At 36.8% G+C, this 17,043-nt stretch overlaps 1 non-coding gene across 1 annotated transcript; it reads left to right on the top strand.

The window, feature by feature from the left end:
- Positions 1 to 15,669: 15,669 nt before the first annotated feature.
- On the top strand, positions 15,670 to 15,787 carry LOC139895483 (U5 spliceosomal RNA). The gene has a single exon (XR_011775923.1). It is a non-coding gene; the product is annotated as a U5 spliceosomal RNA (small nuclear RNA).
- Positions 15,788 to 17,043: the final 1,256 nt, after the last annotated feature.

Raw genomic sequence — 17,043 nt, 5'->3', positions numbered from 1 at the left:
TCTTGAATCAATCCACGACCCAGTGTATACGTATCTCAGTATTGATCACAACTCAAACTATATATATTTTGGAATCAACCTCAACCCTGTATAGCTAACTCCAACATTCACATATAGAGTGTCTATGGTTGTTCCGAAATATATATAGATGTGTCGACATGATAGGTCGAAACATTGTATACGTGTCTATGGTATCTCAAGATTACATAATATACAATACAAGTTGATTAAGTTATGGTTGGAATAGATTTGTTACCAATTTTCACGTAGCTAAAATGAGAAAAATTATCCAATCTTGTTTTACCCATAACTTCTTCATTTTAAATCCGTTTTGAGTGAATCAAATTGCTATGGTTTCATATTGAACTCTATTTTATGAATCTAAACAGAAAAGTATAGGTTTATAGTCGGAAAAATAAGTTACAAGTCGTTTTTGTAAAGGTAGTCATTTCAGTCGAAAGAACGACGTCTAGATGACCATTTTAGAAAACATACTTCCACTTTGAGTTTAATCATAATTTTTGGATATAGTTTCATGTTCATAATAAAAATCATTTTCTCAGAATAACAACTTTAAAATCAAAGTTTATCATAGTTTTTAATTAACTAACCCAAAACAGCCCGCGGTGTTACTACGACGGCGTAAATCCGATTTTACGGTGTTTTTCGTGTTTCCAGGTTTTAAATCATTAAGTTAGCATATCATATAGATATAGAACATGTGTTTAGTTGATTTTAAAAGTCAAGTTAGAAGGATTAACTTTTGTTTGCGAACAAGTTTAGAATTAACTAAACTATGTTCTAGTGATTACAAGTTTAAACCTTCGAATAAGATAGCTTTATATGTATGAATCTAATGATGTTATGAACATCATTACTACCTTAAGTTCCTTGGATAAACCTACTGGAAAAGAGAAAAATGGATCTAGCTTCAATGGATCCTTGGATGGCTCGAAGTTCTTGAAGCAGAATCATGACACGAAAACAAGTTCAAGTAAGATCATCACTTGAAATAAGATTGTTATAGTTATAGAAATTGAACCAAAGTTTGAATATGATTATTACCTTGTATTAGAATGATAACCTACTGTAAGAAACAAAGATTTCTTGAGGTTGGATGATCACCTTACAAGATTGGAAGTGAGCTAGCAAACTTGAAAGTATTCTTGATTTTATGAAACTAGAACTTTTGGAATTTATGAAGAACACTTAGAACTTGAAGATAGAACTTGAGAGAGATCAATTATATGAAGAAAATTGAAGAATGAAAGTGTTTGTAGGTGTTTTTGGTCGTTGGTGTATGGATTAGATATAAAGGATATGTAATTTTGTTTTCATGTAAATAAGTCATGAATGATTACTCATATTTTTGTAATTTTATGAGATATTTCATGCTAGTTGCCAAATGATGGTTCCTACATGTGTTAGGTGACTCACATGGGCTGCTAATAGCTGATCATTTGAGTGTATATACCAATAGTACATACATCTAAAAGCTGTGTATTGTACGAGTACGAATACGGGTGCATACGAGTAGAATTGTTGATGAAACTGAACGAGGATGTAATTGTAAGAATTTTTGTTAAGTAGAATTATTTTGATAAGTGTATTGAAGTCTTTCAAAAGTGTATAAATACATATTAAAACACTACATGTATATACATTTTAACTGAGTCGTTAAGTCATCGTTAGTCGTTACATGTAAGTGTTGTTTTGAAACCTTTAGGTTAACGATCTTGTTAAATGTTGTTAACCCAATGTTTATAATATCAAATGAGATTTTAAATTATTATATTATCATGATATTATCATGTATGAATATCTCTTAATATGATATATATACATTAAATGTCTTTACAACGATAATCGTTACATATATGTCTCGTTTAAAAATCATTAAGTTAGTAGTCTTGTTTTTACATATGTAGTTCATTGTTAATATACTTAATGATATGTTTACTTATCATAGTATCATGTTAACTATATATATATCCATATATATGTCATCATATAGTTTTTACAAGTTTTAACGTTCGTGAATCACCGGTCAACTTGGGTAGTCAATTGTCTATATGAAACCTATTTCAATTAATCAAGTCTTAACAAGTTTGATTGCTTAATATGTTGGAAACATTTAATCATGTAAATATCAATCTCAGTTAATATATATAAACATGGAAAAGTTCGGGTCACTACAAGGATGACAATGATTATAGAAAACAGAAGCAAGGACTTCGAAGTATAAGGGAAGATATAAAGCCCGATAACAACACCGAAATTACAAACCGTGGATATCAGTACGTATAGCAATATAAAGACACGGGAGGATTATAAATATAATAATCCCTAGAGCATAATAGAAATAAACAGATTCTTCAGGTGGGAGTTGGAAAAGAAGAACGATCATTACGATAGTTAGAATAAGAACAAGGATCAGAACAGGGTTAAGCAATTTCATAAATCTTTTGAATTTGGGAATTAAGTATAGAAGTGGTGAAAATTAATGGAACGAAAAAGGTAAATTTATAAAGAAAATATCAGATGTAGTAATCGGGACAGATCATCGCATTTAATTAAGGAGATACTAATTTCCTTAAATCTCGAAAAATCAAATCTTATAGATTTCTAAGATTTTCTCTAAATCCCTTGAATTCCGGAATTCAACCCTGACTACGTCAAAAGTTAAGACGCACCTTATGTTCTAAATTCAAACCTGGTTACGTCAAAAGCTAAGATAAATCTCTATTTCTTCATTTCATTCTTTCGTGATAGCTTCACTCGTACGCTTCGAATAATCGAATTATTTTATCCAGGTTAGACCCTGTGATAAAATTCTATTTATCAACTCATATTTGCCATGAAAACATTTTTATTGTTAGCCATGACAACCTCACTCAAATTTCGGGACGAAATTTCTTTAACGGGTAGGTACTGTGATGACCCGAAAATTTTCGACCAAAATTAAACTTAATCTTCATACGAATTCGATACGATAAGCAAAGTTTATAAAACGAAATATCAAAAATTTTGAACTGTATCATATATTCAATTAGACCTTCGACTGTTCCCGACGATTCACGAACAATTAAATGTAAATAGATATGTGTGTATGTGTATATATATATATATATATATATATATATATATATATATATATATATATATATATATATATATATATATATATATATAAATAAAACATGGTTAATATGTTCATCCTTATATGTATAGTTATAATGTAAATAATATGCAAACACATATTATATAATAGCATATAATTATATTAACATATACAAACATTAAAAATTAAATACTTGTTATCATATATATCCGTTAATTGTTAAACACTACATAATTAACAATATGTAAAATTAATATATTAAATGTAACTACAAAATTAGAAATATAAATAGTATTATTACTTTCATTATTACTATTAACATTAATATCAATATCAGTATTATTAATATTAATATTATTATTATTGTTATAATTAAAAAGTATGATTATTAAATCTAAAATGATAAATGGATAAATTATTACAAGATTGATTAAAGATACAATTTTAAGTATTGTATTATTATTTGTTACTATTATTATTATTATTATTATTATTTATTTATTTAATCTTAAGCTAAAAGGAGAATTGAAAGTCAAGAGTCGTTACAAATAAACTGTAACATAGTTTGTTTTCTTACGTTTACCATTCAGCAATTCGATCCTCTTTATTCCAGTAACAACAAAATCAGTTGAGAGTGAAGTCAGCTTTTGAGTTTTTTTATTTATTTTTTCGTACTGAGGGAAATATTCATGTCTACACTAGGATCTTTCATTTGTTATTATTTTTACAAAACTTATTTGCAAACAAATCAACTTTTACTTTTTCCCTTGTCTGAATAGAAGATGCTATCGATTTTTGTTTCTACTATAAACCGAAATACTAAACTCATATTATGTACAGAAAATTAAATTCTTTATCTTCCTTGTTCTATCTCTTATCTCTTTGGTGTTTCATCTAACAAAAGACAACCATGATCACCACCTTTATATTTTTTTTCTTGATTGTTGTTTTCGTCTGCAGTTCCATCGAACCACCCAAGTTGCCACCCACACCATCATAACCAACTGCTGCTGTCTTCGTTTCTATGCTAGTTCTGTCAGACCCACATCAAACCATAAACCTTCAATCATGTTTCTATCCCAACAGCCCAAGTTAATTCACCCTTCATCCACCACTAATCGAATAATTCTTTTTCCGTATTGCTCGATAAATCATCATCTTAAATCACCATAGGAATCACCTGCAAACCTTCAGCAATTGCTGCTGTTTCCTGTCCAAGAACAACCCAAAACAAACCCCTATATATAAGATATTCATTTTTTTTTATGAATCACATACACACAAAAGCTACGCGATTTTTTTTCTTTCCCTTTTACTTTAGCCGACAACCCCACCTCATCATGTAAATATATGGAAGTTTGTTATATATTGCATTATAAAGAAAAAGGAAACGGGACACAGCTCATACAAGTGGGAATTTGATAAAGGAATGTACCACTTTTCTTTGCTAATTAGATAAAGTTTATGTTGATTGAACTCCACATCCAATCGACATCAACTTGAGTAACTTTATATGTTTTGATTGGAAAAACCGAACCCCACTAGCTATCTGATTAATTAATATGGTATGATGATAGCAGAAAGGACACGAGAGGTTAGTCCATGCAGGCCGTAACATTTTTTTTGTGTGAATCTTCTTTTTGGGCCGCAGGCCATCAACATAGTTGGGCTGCTAATTTCCTCTTGGACCGAAACAAAAGCCCATTTGTGTTATGTTCTTAATCGAAGCCCAATCTTTATTTACTGCAAACGAGTTCTTATGCAAAACGTTCATGTTTTCCTTCTTCTATTTTGAAGTTCCTGCACACCTACTACCCGTTATATATTTCTGTTTCTATTCGACTCACAACAATCCCGTCATCACCACACACTAAAATATCGGTTGCTATTATTCGTTGTGATCCTGTTTCAAATTCTAATAATCAACGATGCTAGTGATGACCATGTTACAGTGATGATATTATGAAGTTTAATGATGTTAATGAGCCGAGGCTTAATGTTTTTTTTCTTTTTCGCTATCACGTTTACCTTGCTTATTCGAAAACCCCAAAACTCCTTCGGTTTGGTATACTACGGTTGCAATTATCAATGAACATCTTCAAATTTTGTTACTGGATCTTGTTATGTTTTTGGGTTGCTAACAGAATGATTGTTGGGCTGTTAATTGACGCTGTGATCCAGTTTTCATTTAGGCCGAAGCCCAATAGTACTTAGAGGGTGAGGGTGATTAAAGAAGAAAACGATTTCAGATTAAGGGTTAAAATAAATTAAAATCGCATTATAATCAGAAGTACACGGATGGAGGAATGGTTTATGAAGATGTTTGGTTAGCGATAGGTCATGGGTTCGAGCCCGATCCAAGGCACTCTTTTTAGGAAAAGCTTTAAAGGTAGTTATAATTATTATAATTGTTATTATTATTATTATTATTATTATTATTATTATTATTACTAAAATAAATATTATACTCATTATTATTATTATTATTAAAATGAGCATTTAGATTATTATTACTATTAATATTATTATTAGTATTATCCTTAAAATTATCATTTTTGAAAATTAATATTATTAACGAAAGTACCTTTATTAAAATTATCATATTCATTATTATTATAAGTATTACTATTTTTATTATCATCACTAACATTATTATTATCATTACTATTATTATTTTTAGTATTATTATAATTATTATTTTTTTACAAACAAATGTTATCTATATAAAAATATGTTACAAGTCAACTAATATTGCATACTAATATGTTTTTAACCAATATATTACCATTTATATTGATAACACTTTAATTAAATTATAAATCATATATTTATTATAAGTATAATTATATTAAAAAAATACTAAGTTTAATAAATTATAAAATTCAAGTAAATTTAGTTGATTAAATGGGATATGTGTTAATATATATGCAATTGATATAGGTTTGTGAATCCGAGGCCAACCCTATACTTGTTTAATGTCGTCATATGTATTTTTACTACAAAATACATTAGGTGAGTTTCATTAGCTCCCTTTTTAAATACTTTTGCAATATATATATTTTGGGACTGAGAATACATGCACTGCTTTTATAAATGTTTTACGAAATAGACACAAGTACGTGAAACTACATTCTATGGTTGAATTATTAAACCGAATATGCCCCTTTTTAGTCTGGTAATCTAAGAATTAGGGAACAGACACCCTAATTGACGCGAATCCTAAAGATAGATCTATCGGGCCCAACAAGCCCCATCCAAAGTATTGGATGCTTTAGTACTTCGAAATTTATATCATGTCCGAAGGAGGATCCCGGAATGATGGGGATATTCTTAAATATGCATCTTATTAATGTCGGTTACCAGGTGTTCACCATATGAATGAATTTTATCTCTATGTATGGGATGTATATTGAAATATGAAATCTTGTGGTCTATTAAAATGTTGGAAATGATTATTTATGTTAAACTAATGAACTCACCAACCTTTTGGTTGACACTTTAAAGCATGTTTATTCTCAGGTACGAAAGAAATCTTCCGCTGTGCATTTGCTCATATTAGAGATATTACTTGAAGTCATTCATGACATATTTCAAAAGACATTGCATTCGAGTCGTTGAGTTCATCAATATTATTTAAAGTCAATTATAGTTACATATATTATGAAATAGTATGCATGCCGTAAACTTTCGATGTAATGAAACATTGTCTTTTCAAAAACGAATGCAATGTTTGTAAAATGTATCATATAGAGGTCAAGTACCTCGCGATGTAATCAACTGTTGTGAATCGTTTATAATCGATATGGACTTCGTCCGGATGGATTAGGACGGGTCTTCACACAGGTGGTGCAGACGGTCCAGTGCCAAAAGTAGATGCTGCATAGCGGTAAGGCTTACGCACAAATGAGTCAGCAGGGTAAGGCACAACCCGCTTACGGGCGGTGACCCTAGTCCTCAGTCTATGTGCGCTAACGAACGACCTACCTCCGTTAACCCCTGGAATAACGGTACCATCGAAATGATACCGCTTCTTCGGCGGGGTAGATGGTGGCTGCACAGGTGCCTCTTCAGGGTCCTCGTCGGAATCATCGTCACTGGAATCGTCGTCGGATGAGTCGTCGGATGATGAGTCGTCGAAAACAGCTGGAGGTGGCGGCGCTCGGCGGCCGGTAGTCATAATACGGCATATGAAAGGTGGGATCGGTATGACACGTCCATCAGGAAGGCGTCGGCACCAATGGTTATGCTCATTACGGAACAGAACGTCTCTGTATTCCCCGAGAATCACAGCACCACCGGGATGGGGCTGTGGCTCCGGAGGTACTGGGATGAGTGGAGCTGGAATCTTCGATGGATCCTCGTGTCCGTCTGTGGTGATCACTGGGTCGGGTGCATGGCCACTGGCTCCAGAGGACGAAGCGCCAGAGTCGCTGGAGTGTGTCGACGACGGGATCTGTGAATCGGCAACAATGGCAGGCGAGGTGGAGGGTGAGTCTGAGTCGCTCTCCAAAATGACAACGAGCGGGATATCCGACATCTGAACAAGGAAAAATAACTTTTTCCATGTCATTAAGTCATAAAGCAAGCACGTATTAGGCACTACAGCAATCCTAGGTTGTCTAAAACAGTATACGGCATGGCAATAATAACAACGCTAAACAGAAATAACATGTGAAAGCAGATAGTAATCATGCAATAGCGGAAATAAGCATACAGTAAATTCGCAAGGTAGTAAAGATAAACAATAGCATGCATTAATGATCACATAGCAGTAAAAGTAATCAGTAGCATGCAGTAAGTTTCGCAGAAACAAGTAAACTAGCAAGTTGTAGATTAGTCCTATTAGTGAATCCTACTCGGGTCGGTCTAGACTCACTAATGCAACCTAATTCCCTACAACCAATGCTCTGATACCAAATGTGATGCCCCGTACAAAACCATCGTGTACGATTCGTCAACAACATGATCTTTACACGGTCAAGTACTACATGCTGTTTGAAAATCAGTTTGCATTCATAAAAACATAGCGTTTACAAAAGACAACATGACATAAAGGTCGTTACAAAGTCATTATTCAAATAACATAAGTTGCGAATGCAAATTAAAAGTTTCATGTTTGAGACATCTCTAAGTTATGCAGCGGTTATCTAACACAGCAGGTCCTTAACAGCAAGTCTAAACAGCATGACAGCAAGTCTAAACAGCATGACAGCAAGTCTAACAGCGAAAACAACAAACCTCTAAGAACCGGAGAAAACATGCTTAAAAACGTCAACAATAATGTTGGTGAGCTATAGTTTCAGTTGTAATAGTAATGTAAGATTGACCACGAGATTTCAATGTTTCAAAATAGTATGAAAAGCATATGTATACCGTGGGCACATGGTAACTAGACTTAACGTAATTATAAATGTCACCCCCTAAAAGTACACCTGGCGAGTGCATATGTCCTCGAAGTATTAAACACCCGTTAAATGCTAGCGCGACTAGCCCGAGTGGAGATGTCAAACCCTATGGATCCATATCTAATATTCGCGTCTACCGGTTCAAAAACCAATAGTTAAACGTTACCGTGCTAAGGGGAATCTTTATGCCGTTGTATAACCCACACATATGTAAAGTTTAAGTACTCGTGTCAAGTAAGTAAAACATAAAAAGCGCATGTATTCTCAGTCCCAAAAATAGTATAAGTAAAAAGGGATGCTATAACTCACAGTGATAAAAGCGGTAAAGTTGGTAATGAAAGTATGCGAGTAGTAAGTCTGTCCGAAAGGTCATCAACCTAAATCAAAGGTTACTAGGTCAGTAGGTTGTCTTTATAAGTTCTAATAGTACATAAAATAAGTTTAAGTATCATCATCATCATCATCATTCATCATCATAAAAGCTAAGTAAGTTTGACAAGAATAGAGATCGAAATAATAGGCTGACTTCGGTCAGCTACTACGACCTCTACGTAAATCAAAAAGACGCGTAGTCAGTGGATATGCCTCCGTATGTGAGTCCCCTAACCACTGAACACTTTTCAGAACCTAACTCGTCTTCGTTTGACCGTGACGACGATTTAAGTGTACAACTCGTTGATGGATTAGCATCACCTTGACCAAGATTATACCATCAACACACAATATGTTAAGACCAAGTAAGAACATAACTCATTTAAGAGTCTTAGATGGATGATGAACCAAGGTTACATCATATCCTTAGTCTTAACACAATTACAGGTTACATTTACAACTAAAGCTACAAACTTTACATCAATCAAACAAGTATGAACATAATCTAAGTCAAATGAAGTGATGGAACCCTAAGCTAGAGAGCTTGGATCCCTTTCACACAAGTTTTAAGGTCACAAAGCTACAAAGCTTGAACCTTTAGTGTTCTTGAAGATCTTGAAGCATAAAGCTTGAATCTTTAAGTTACATGAAGACCATAAATATAAGTTTTGATCTTTATAACAAACTAATGAGATCATAAGTTAGAAAACCTAGATCCATCAAAAGATTATGAAGATCCAAGCTAGAAAGCTTGCACCTTGGTTGTTCTTGAAGATCTTGAAGCATAAAGCTTGGATCTTTAAGTTACATGAAGATTACAAACACAAGTTTGAATCTTTATAACAAAATAACAAGATTAAAGTTAAAAAAAAATATAGATCTACAAAGTGGGTGAAGATTCAAAGCTAGAAAGCTTGAATCTTCCATGTTCTTGAAGGATTCATGCTTAAATCTACAAGATGTAATCAAGATCAAAGCTAAAAAGCAAGACCCATGATGATGATGATTATGATTTCGTGATGATGAGAAGGAGAAGAAGAAGAAAAGTTCAAAATACTTACACTTTTAGAGAGAGAAAGACTAGTGAGAGAATTAGAGAGTGGGTGTGTGTGAAATACAAATAAGAGCAAGTGTTAAATGGATGGAATGGCTTAGTATTTATAGGCAAATGAGGGTGGGAGGGAGGCCATATGGCCGTGATTTATAGGGGGACAAAGGGGGACAAAAAGTTACTTTTTGGTTAATGGTTGTCTAAAGTTGGTGCTTATGTTGGGATCCCATGCAACATTAAGGATAATACTTGACATAAATGCTAGCATGTTCCCTCTAATAAATGGGCATTTGTCTTACTTATTAATGGATCACTAGTAATTAATAAGTGAGCTAAATAAATAGTCCACTAACTAGTGTAGGGTGGGCTAAGGCCCAACAAGGTAGAAAGTCCAACAAGACTAACTAGTAAGCATAAGTAAATTACTACGCGTAATTAAGCATCCAAAAACCCAAGTAATTATTATTATAAAATAATAATTAATATTTCGTAGTCATAATATTCCGATTACGACAAAAGTTAAACGTGTGCACAGTTCGCGGTTTATTCGAAACGTCAAGTGACACTAACGGTCATAAAGCATCCGGTGGTCAAGTTAAGCATCCTACGTACTCTAAGGCACGTTTTAATATATAAATGAAAGTAAACCATGTATATAAAGGTTCCAGAGTATAAAGTAGCACAGTACGCACAAATACGCAGTTTCGTGAAAACACAAAGCACAAAAGCAAGTCGAAAAAGTTGGGTCGTTACACCTGGATGCTCTCATTGCCAAGGAGGTGGATCCCCTTGCAGTACAGAAGAGCAAGGCGATAGAGCCGACGCTGACCAACATCAGGGTCCCTTTGCTAGTGGCCTTGTCCGAATACCCTACCGCTGATGCTGATCGTTTGTTAAAGGATACATTGTAACTTTGTAATTTTCTTTTGACAATGTAATTACTCTTTTGGTGATAATGAAAGTTTATCTTGTTTACCTGTCTATGTTGCGCGTAATTTGTGTGTTGTGACGCATTAATAGTTTACACGTGCGCTAGCAATTTATATATTAAGCATGTTGCGTTGTTAGCCATAAGTGGTGTATGCGCGCGAGACTTGAGTCTATCTCTTGCTAGTATTTTTCTAACTGTTAAATCAGTGTGGCCAAGTTTATGGATTATGTTCGCGATTTTCGTATGATCATGCACGTAAGATCGTTTGTTAAAATGTTTGGCTAAGTATTTCTTGATTTTCATCGTAATTATACTCGAGACATGCCAATGTTTAACTTATCACATATATTGTTGTGCACACAATATATGCTTAAGTTAAGCATCCGTGTATGGGCATCGAGAGTCTTCCAAGTGTGCCAACACTTAGGATTGAGGTCAGGCGCGACCAACGCCGTCGTTTATAGTCATGACTTGCAGATCTCAAGTTCTGCACGGGTTGGTAAGGTCAATCCAATGACGCTTAATCGTCCGGTTATAATAGACTAGCTTGTCGCCAAACATGCTTCTGCCGCACGGGTGCCGGAGAAAGCAACCCTTCAAAGGCAGGAGTGCGCTGCCGAAGAGATTGTGCGCACCATTTTCAAGTTACAGAGCTACTTTACATATAATGGTACAAAGATTATGGCAGAAGATAACTTGGAGACAATTAATTAAACATGCATAGATAGTGCGCATAACGAGCTTAAGGATTGTCATCATTACAAATTTAAAACGCGCTAAACAGGGTGCGCTTAAAAACTTCCAAACTTCCTAACTCCAGTAATAGCTATTGCCACATGCTCTATCCTCTCTCAACTTTTCATCCTTCTATTCTTCGAACTCGTAGTCCACGCCGGCAATTTCGTCTCCCTCGTCATTTCCAGCTCCAGAAGAGCCGGCCCCATCTTTCGTCGCCTTTGCCACGGCTTGAATACTTCAGATCTATGGAAACAGTCAAATAGTGTTACAAATCAACGAAAGCGCGAGTATGTGTGCAGGCGCACTCTAATTTGCGTCTTATGCTTCGGATTATGTAAGATTGTGCTCATTTTAATGCGGTAAGCACGTAGACTGGTTGCACATTTATTGCATTCTATCCAGCGAAGTATACAAGCGCTGAATTTGCTGTTAACGACCATGTGCAACCTGTGACAGTTTTCAAAATGATTTATTAAACTTGATAGCGTGTACCTGTCGAAGGCGAAAGTCATCCGCGGTAACTTTGGACCTGAGCATAGCTTCTCCGAGTGGGGTAGGCAGCTTGATGATCCCTTGGTAGAGACATGCGCTGATGGTGAAATGTGAGAGCACCGGTTGCCCAAGGATAGCATCGTATTCCGATTCGGCGCGTATCACTCTGAAGTCCACCACCGTCGTATGCGCTCTGTCCTTGTGCTCATCGTCGCGCAAGGTTAGTGCCACTCCTAGTATCCCCTTAGACCATGCGGGGTCCCCACTTATCCCCTTGAACTGTTGTTTCACGTTCCTCAAGTTACGCTTCACGGTGTAGTTTAGGTTCTCAAAGCAATGATGGAACAAAACATTAACACAGCTGCCAGTATCGATAAGAATATTGCCAATGTGCTGCGTGCATTTAGGCATATAACCATCAACCACTAGAGGAGCGCATTTTCTTTCGAAAATGGGCTCGCGTGGGAGATGCGCTTTTAAGTTCTCGTATGGCAGCAGTGGCTCCTTTTCAACCTCCTTCTTTTCCCACGAAAGGACGTAAATGACCTTATCCTTCTCCACTCCTTCGGCCTCTTTCTTGTACCCTCCTGACTCGTCTTTACCCGGCTTCAAATGCTTCAGTTCTCCATGCTTGAGGCATGCAACCACCTTGTCAACCAATGCTTTGCAGCGATTGGTTTCGTGCCCGAAGTCATCGTGAAAGTCACAGAACTTTGACTTGTCCCGTCGCGCATACTCAGACATGCGCGCAGGCTTCTCAAATGTCTTGGAGATTGGCTCAGTCACGTAAATCTATTTCAGGCTTTTCGTGAGGCTCCTGATCAAATCTTGTTTGTTATCCCTGGTGTCATTGTCTCTGTTCCGATGGTGTTGTTGGTTGTTGTTGTTCCCTTGGTGATTCCGCTGGTATTTCCTATCATTGTGGTGATTATTGCTGTGGTGGCGGTAGGGTCTAGAGTCGTGTTGGCTTCTCCCGAAACCACCTGACGGGCGTCCACCCCTGGGCGAATCGTAGCCGTCGCGCTAACCGTTGCCTGAGCCCCTGTAACTCGAGTATCTTGTGGTGTCTTCCTCAGCGCGCATGTGTTCGTACGCTTCCCTTAGCGCTTCCGCCAATGTTTCTGGAGGGCGTTTCCTCAACCTTTGCCACAACGTCAGGTGACGTTCCCTACAGATCCCATGTATGAAACTGGACACCTTTAGTGATTCTGCACAGTTGGGAATTCTAGCTACCTCTTAACAATACATGTCGATAAATTGCCCTAAAGAATCCCCTCTCTCATGCTTGATGTCATGACATTCAACATGCATCCTTCGAGTCGCGCGCATGTTATGAAAGTTAAGCAAGAAACGCGTCCGCAGATTATCATAACAGCTTATAATTGGCGGTGGTAGGTTGTTGAACCATTGTCGAGCCACGCCCTCTAGTAATGGCGGGAACTCCATGCATTTGGTCTCGTCAGCCCAGCGCTGATTTCGCGCTATACCTTCATACTTTTGCAAGAAGTCATCAGGGTCTGAGAATCCATCATAGTATCCCAAGGTTAGCGGTATCACAGGCAGCGCTGTAGAAACATAGTTTAGTATGTGTGCCGAGAATTTTTCTCCAGTAGGCGCTGTTTCAAATGAGGGGTTAACAGGCACTCCCTTCATCCCCGCGTATAGGTTTTTAATCATGAGCTCAGCCTTTCCCGGATGCTTAAACTCATGCGCCATACCATCCGGCGCAACATTCATCAAAGCATGAATCAAATTGGATTGGCTTTGGGCGCGTTGCTCGCGTGTCCTGGCCGATGATTCTGTGGGTATCCCCCTTCCTGCAGACGAAGTACCCTGCGCGAAGGTGGCTGCGCTATACCCGGGTGTAGTCGGGGAGGCATCCCTTCTAGGTGACGGTGAAGGTCGCGCGCCCTGTGAGCCAGCAGGGCTGTTGGTATGGCTAGGGCTGTTGCAAGCAGATTCGGTTGTTGGATAGATGGGCACAAATCCCGTGCTCGCAGTGTTTGAGGCTCATGGTATCGGCCTAATTGCTTCCGGAGTTTTAAAGGATGATGCCGGTGCGCCAGGGGGAGGCATCTGTGCACCCCTTGGCGGCGCGTTGTCAGAAGTTCCTGCCGACCCCTTGGCGGCGGGTTTAGGTCCCGTAGGTAATGTAGCTCGTGCTTGAGCGGGCTTTAGTACTTCCTGCTTGCTGGCCATATCAATACCTGTCACTGTATATCAAAGGGAAACAAGCGGGTTGTTAGTGGACATACAGAAAAAAGATTAAATCAAAATCCTTTAACTTGATTGTCCCACGGATGGCGCCAAATGATCAAGCATAGAATAATCGGGTCGGGTTTGGTCCATACTCGACATCAATAAGGGGGGATTTAAGGGTCAATTGAGTTTAACTCTCCGGTCCGGAGTACCGTGAATAACCCCTTGCGAGATGATGATCTCAACAGGGCTGGTCAAATGTCAGACCCACCATCAGCGGGTAATCCGGTCATAGATGGCTCGCGCTATAATATAGGGTTTCTGTTCCTAGAACGTTACCTGTATATCAAGAATGTCTAGTACAATGCTATGAGTCCGGTAGCGCGGGTATATTTGCGCTATGCGCTACTGTTCTTAGAATATGTGTGTGTGTGAAGGTGGAGAGTCCATATGCCTTTTTCTGTGGACGAAGTCTTGTATTTATAGGATAACCTTTCTTGTCTTCTATTGCCACATAATGAGGCTAAACAGATCGTGGCCTGCAAATAGTACGTTCTCAGGTGAGCTGGTCCGACAAAAGTAAAAAGTGTTCTTGTCGGCTCTGACTCTTGTTTGCCAGGCGTCCTCTGCCAGCCACAGCATCGCCCGTCATGTGGCCGCTTCCTATGCGCGCTTACAGGGATAGCGCGATGCAATAAGCATAGCCCTTCAGTCCTTGGCGCGCTCTGGTGATTCCTAGTGGCGATGCTGCTTGATACGCTATACGAGCTGATCGGGTATGCGTATCATTATTTCCCTTTCAATCTTTTGGTTTTCAGTTTTCAGTTCGGTTTTTTGCAGTATTTGCAGCTTTGTAACTGTAATGGATAAACAACATTATTGTATTATGTGGGCAACTGGGCATACTTCTGTTATAGAGAAAGATGCCCTTTTCTTTTAGGGTAATTTTTTCATTAGACATTGAGTTGTTATAACGTTCAACTTTATATAATAAACATGAGAGTTTGCAGAAAGTGTTAGATAAATCACTTACCTTTCAACTATATACTTCTTATTTAAATGACAGGAATTGACATGCATATCGTATACTAGACTGAAAGTGTTTGTTGTTAGAACATAAAAAAATGAAAATTACAACAAATGAATATATAATGGTACAAAAGTAAATTGTCATATACTAAAAAGTACGAAGTATGATGGAAAACCTGCGCAGGTAAATTAAATAGTACTGTAAATGAATGATTCACAACTGAGAGTAGATTTTAGGTTTAGTTGTAGTCCCACATTGGCTGGGTAGTAGAAGCTGAGCGTATGGAAATTGCTATATAACACAGCCAATTGGTAACATTAAAAAGCACGCAGTCAGTCAATGAGCACAAAGCGAACTATTCTTTCGCCTTTTACTAAAGAATATTGTGTGCTCGTTGTATTTACTGGCATATGCCTATTTTTGTAGAGTCTCTTCTTAATTGAAGAGCTCCAACCAATCTTATAAGTTCAAACTTTTGTTGTGTTTATTCTTTTACATAGCTTCAGCTGTGAAATGTAAATCATCTAAGGTTGGGAGTTGATTTGGCTAAAACTGAAACCTAAACACTAAAGTTTGTTTTTTAAATATAAAAAACCATTCTGTTTGTATTTGTACCTCGACCATTAACCCAAGTTCATAACACACACCAAATATTAGCCTGATTAAGTGATTATCCTAGAAGTCCTGCTAAACAATGAACCCAATTAAATACGAGTACTTTCCAATCAATAAGTCAAAACATAAGTGCATGTTTATTAAAAATAGTTGATTAGATGATAAACATAAGAGTACTCCCAACGTTGCCGTCCACCCAGCCACCCAGGCCACCGCCCACCTGGGCGCCGTTGGCAGTAAACCGCCCAGGCGGCCGCCCAGGCCATCGTCCAGCCAGCCGTGCTCTGGTTCGTGCTTTTTGGTCATATCCGTGGACGGAGCATTTGAAAGGAAATAGACTCCAACGGTCAAATTTTTGGCCGTTGGAGATTAATATATATATATATATATATATATATATATATATATATATATATATATATATATATATATATATATATATATATTTCTTTTTAAACTCTATATATACACACACTAGATTTTAAGAGCCCGTGCGTTGCACGGGGACTCTTCAACAAACAAATTTGAATCGTCAAATATTATACCAATTAACGATATAATAAAGACAGTATCACAAGTATTGTTGTGGGTGAATTGCTTAAGTATATTTGTTATACTTAATAGCCGCGTTGCTAAGTATGTATATATACATCTCCACCAAAGAACATGATATAAGAAAGGCTTTTAATAACTTTAGTAGGCATGGTGGGCGACAGGACTTTCTGAATTGGGCTTAGCCACAAACAGTTAATTGTTCATTTTTTATCTTTAAATAAGAGATACATATTGAGTTAGACTACACCTATAATAATTGTTGTTTGTGTTTGTTTCAGCATCCAACTGTAGTAAATGCAAACAACCAAAAAAGACATTTGTTTCATTATTTATTGTTGAAATAGGTAAAATTACCAGATAGAAGATACAATACTCCGTATGATGATTTGCTTAGAATCAATAGTTGTATCAATCCGAAAATAAAGCTTTATAAAAACTGTTATAGGTGACTGACTTACAACTCTCACCTTCGTTATTAAGAATATCCAACATTTTCGTGTTCTGAATGCTAGTTCTCAATGTAACAAAGAATCT

The sequence above is a fragment of the Rutidosis leptorrhynchoides genome, chromosome 2, assembly GCF_046630445.1.
Source record: "Rutidosis leptorrhynchoides isolate AG116_Rl617_1_P2 chromosome 2, CSIRO_AGI_Rlap_v1, whole genome shotgun sequence".
Taxonomy (NCBI): Eukaryota; Viridiplantae; Streptophyta; class Magnoliopsida; order Asterales; family Asteraceae; genus Rutidosis; species Rutidosis leptorrhynchoides.
Note: the sequence above shows the minus strand (reverse complement) of the source record. Positions and strands in the feature narration are given on the sequence as shown.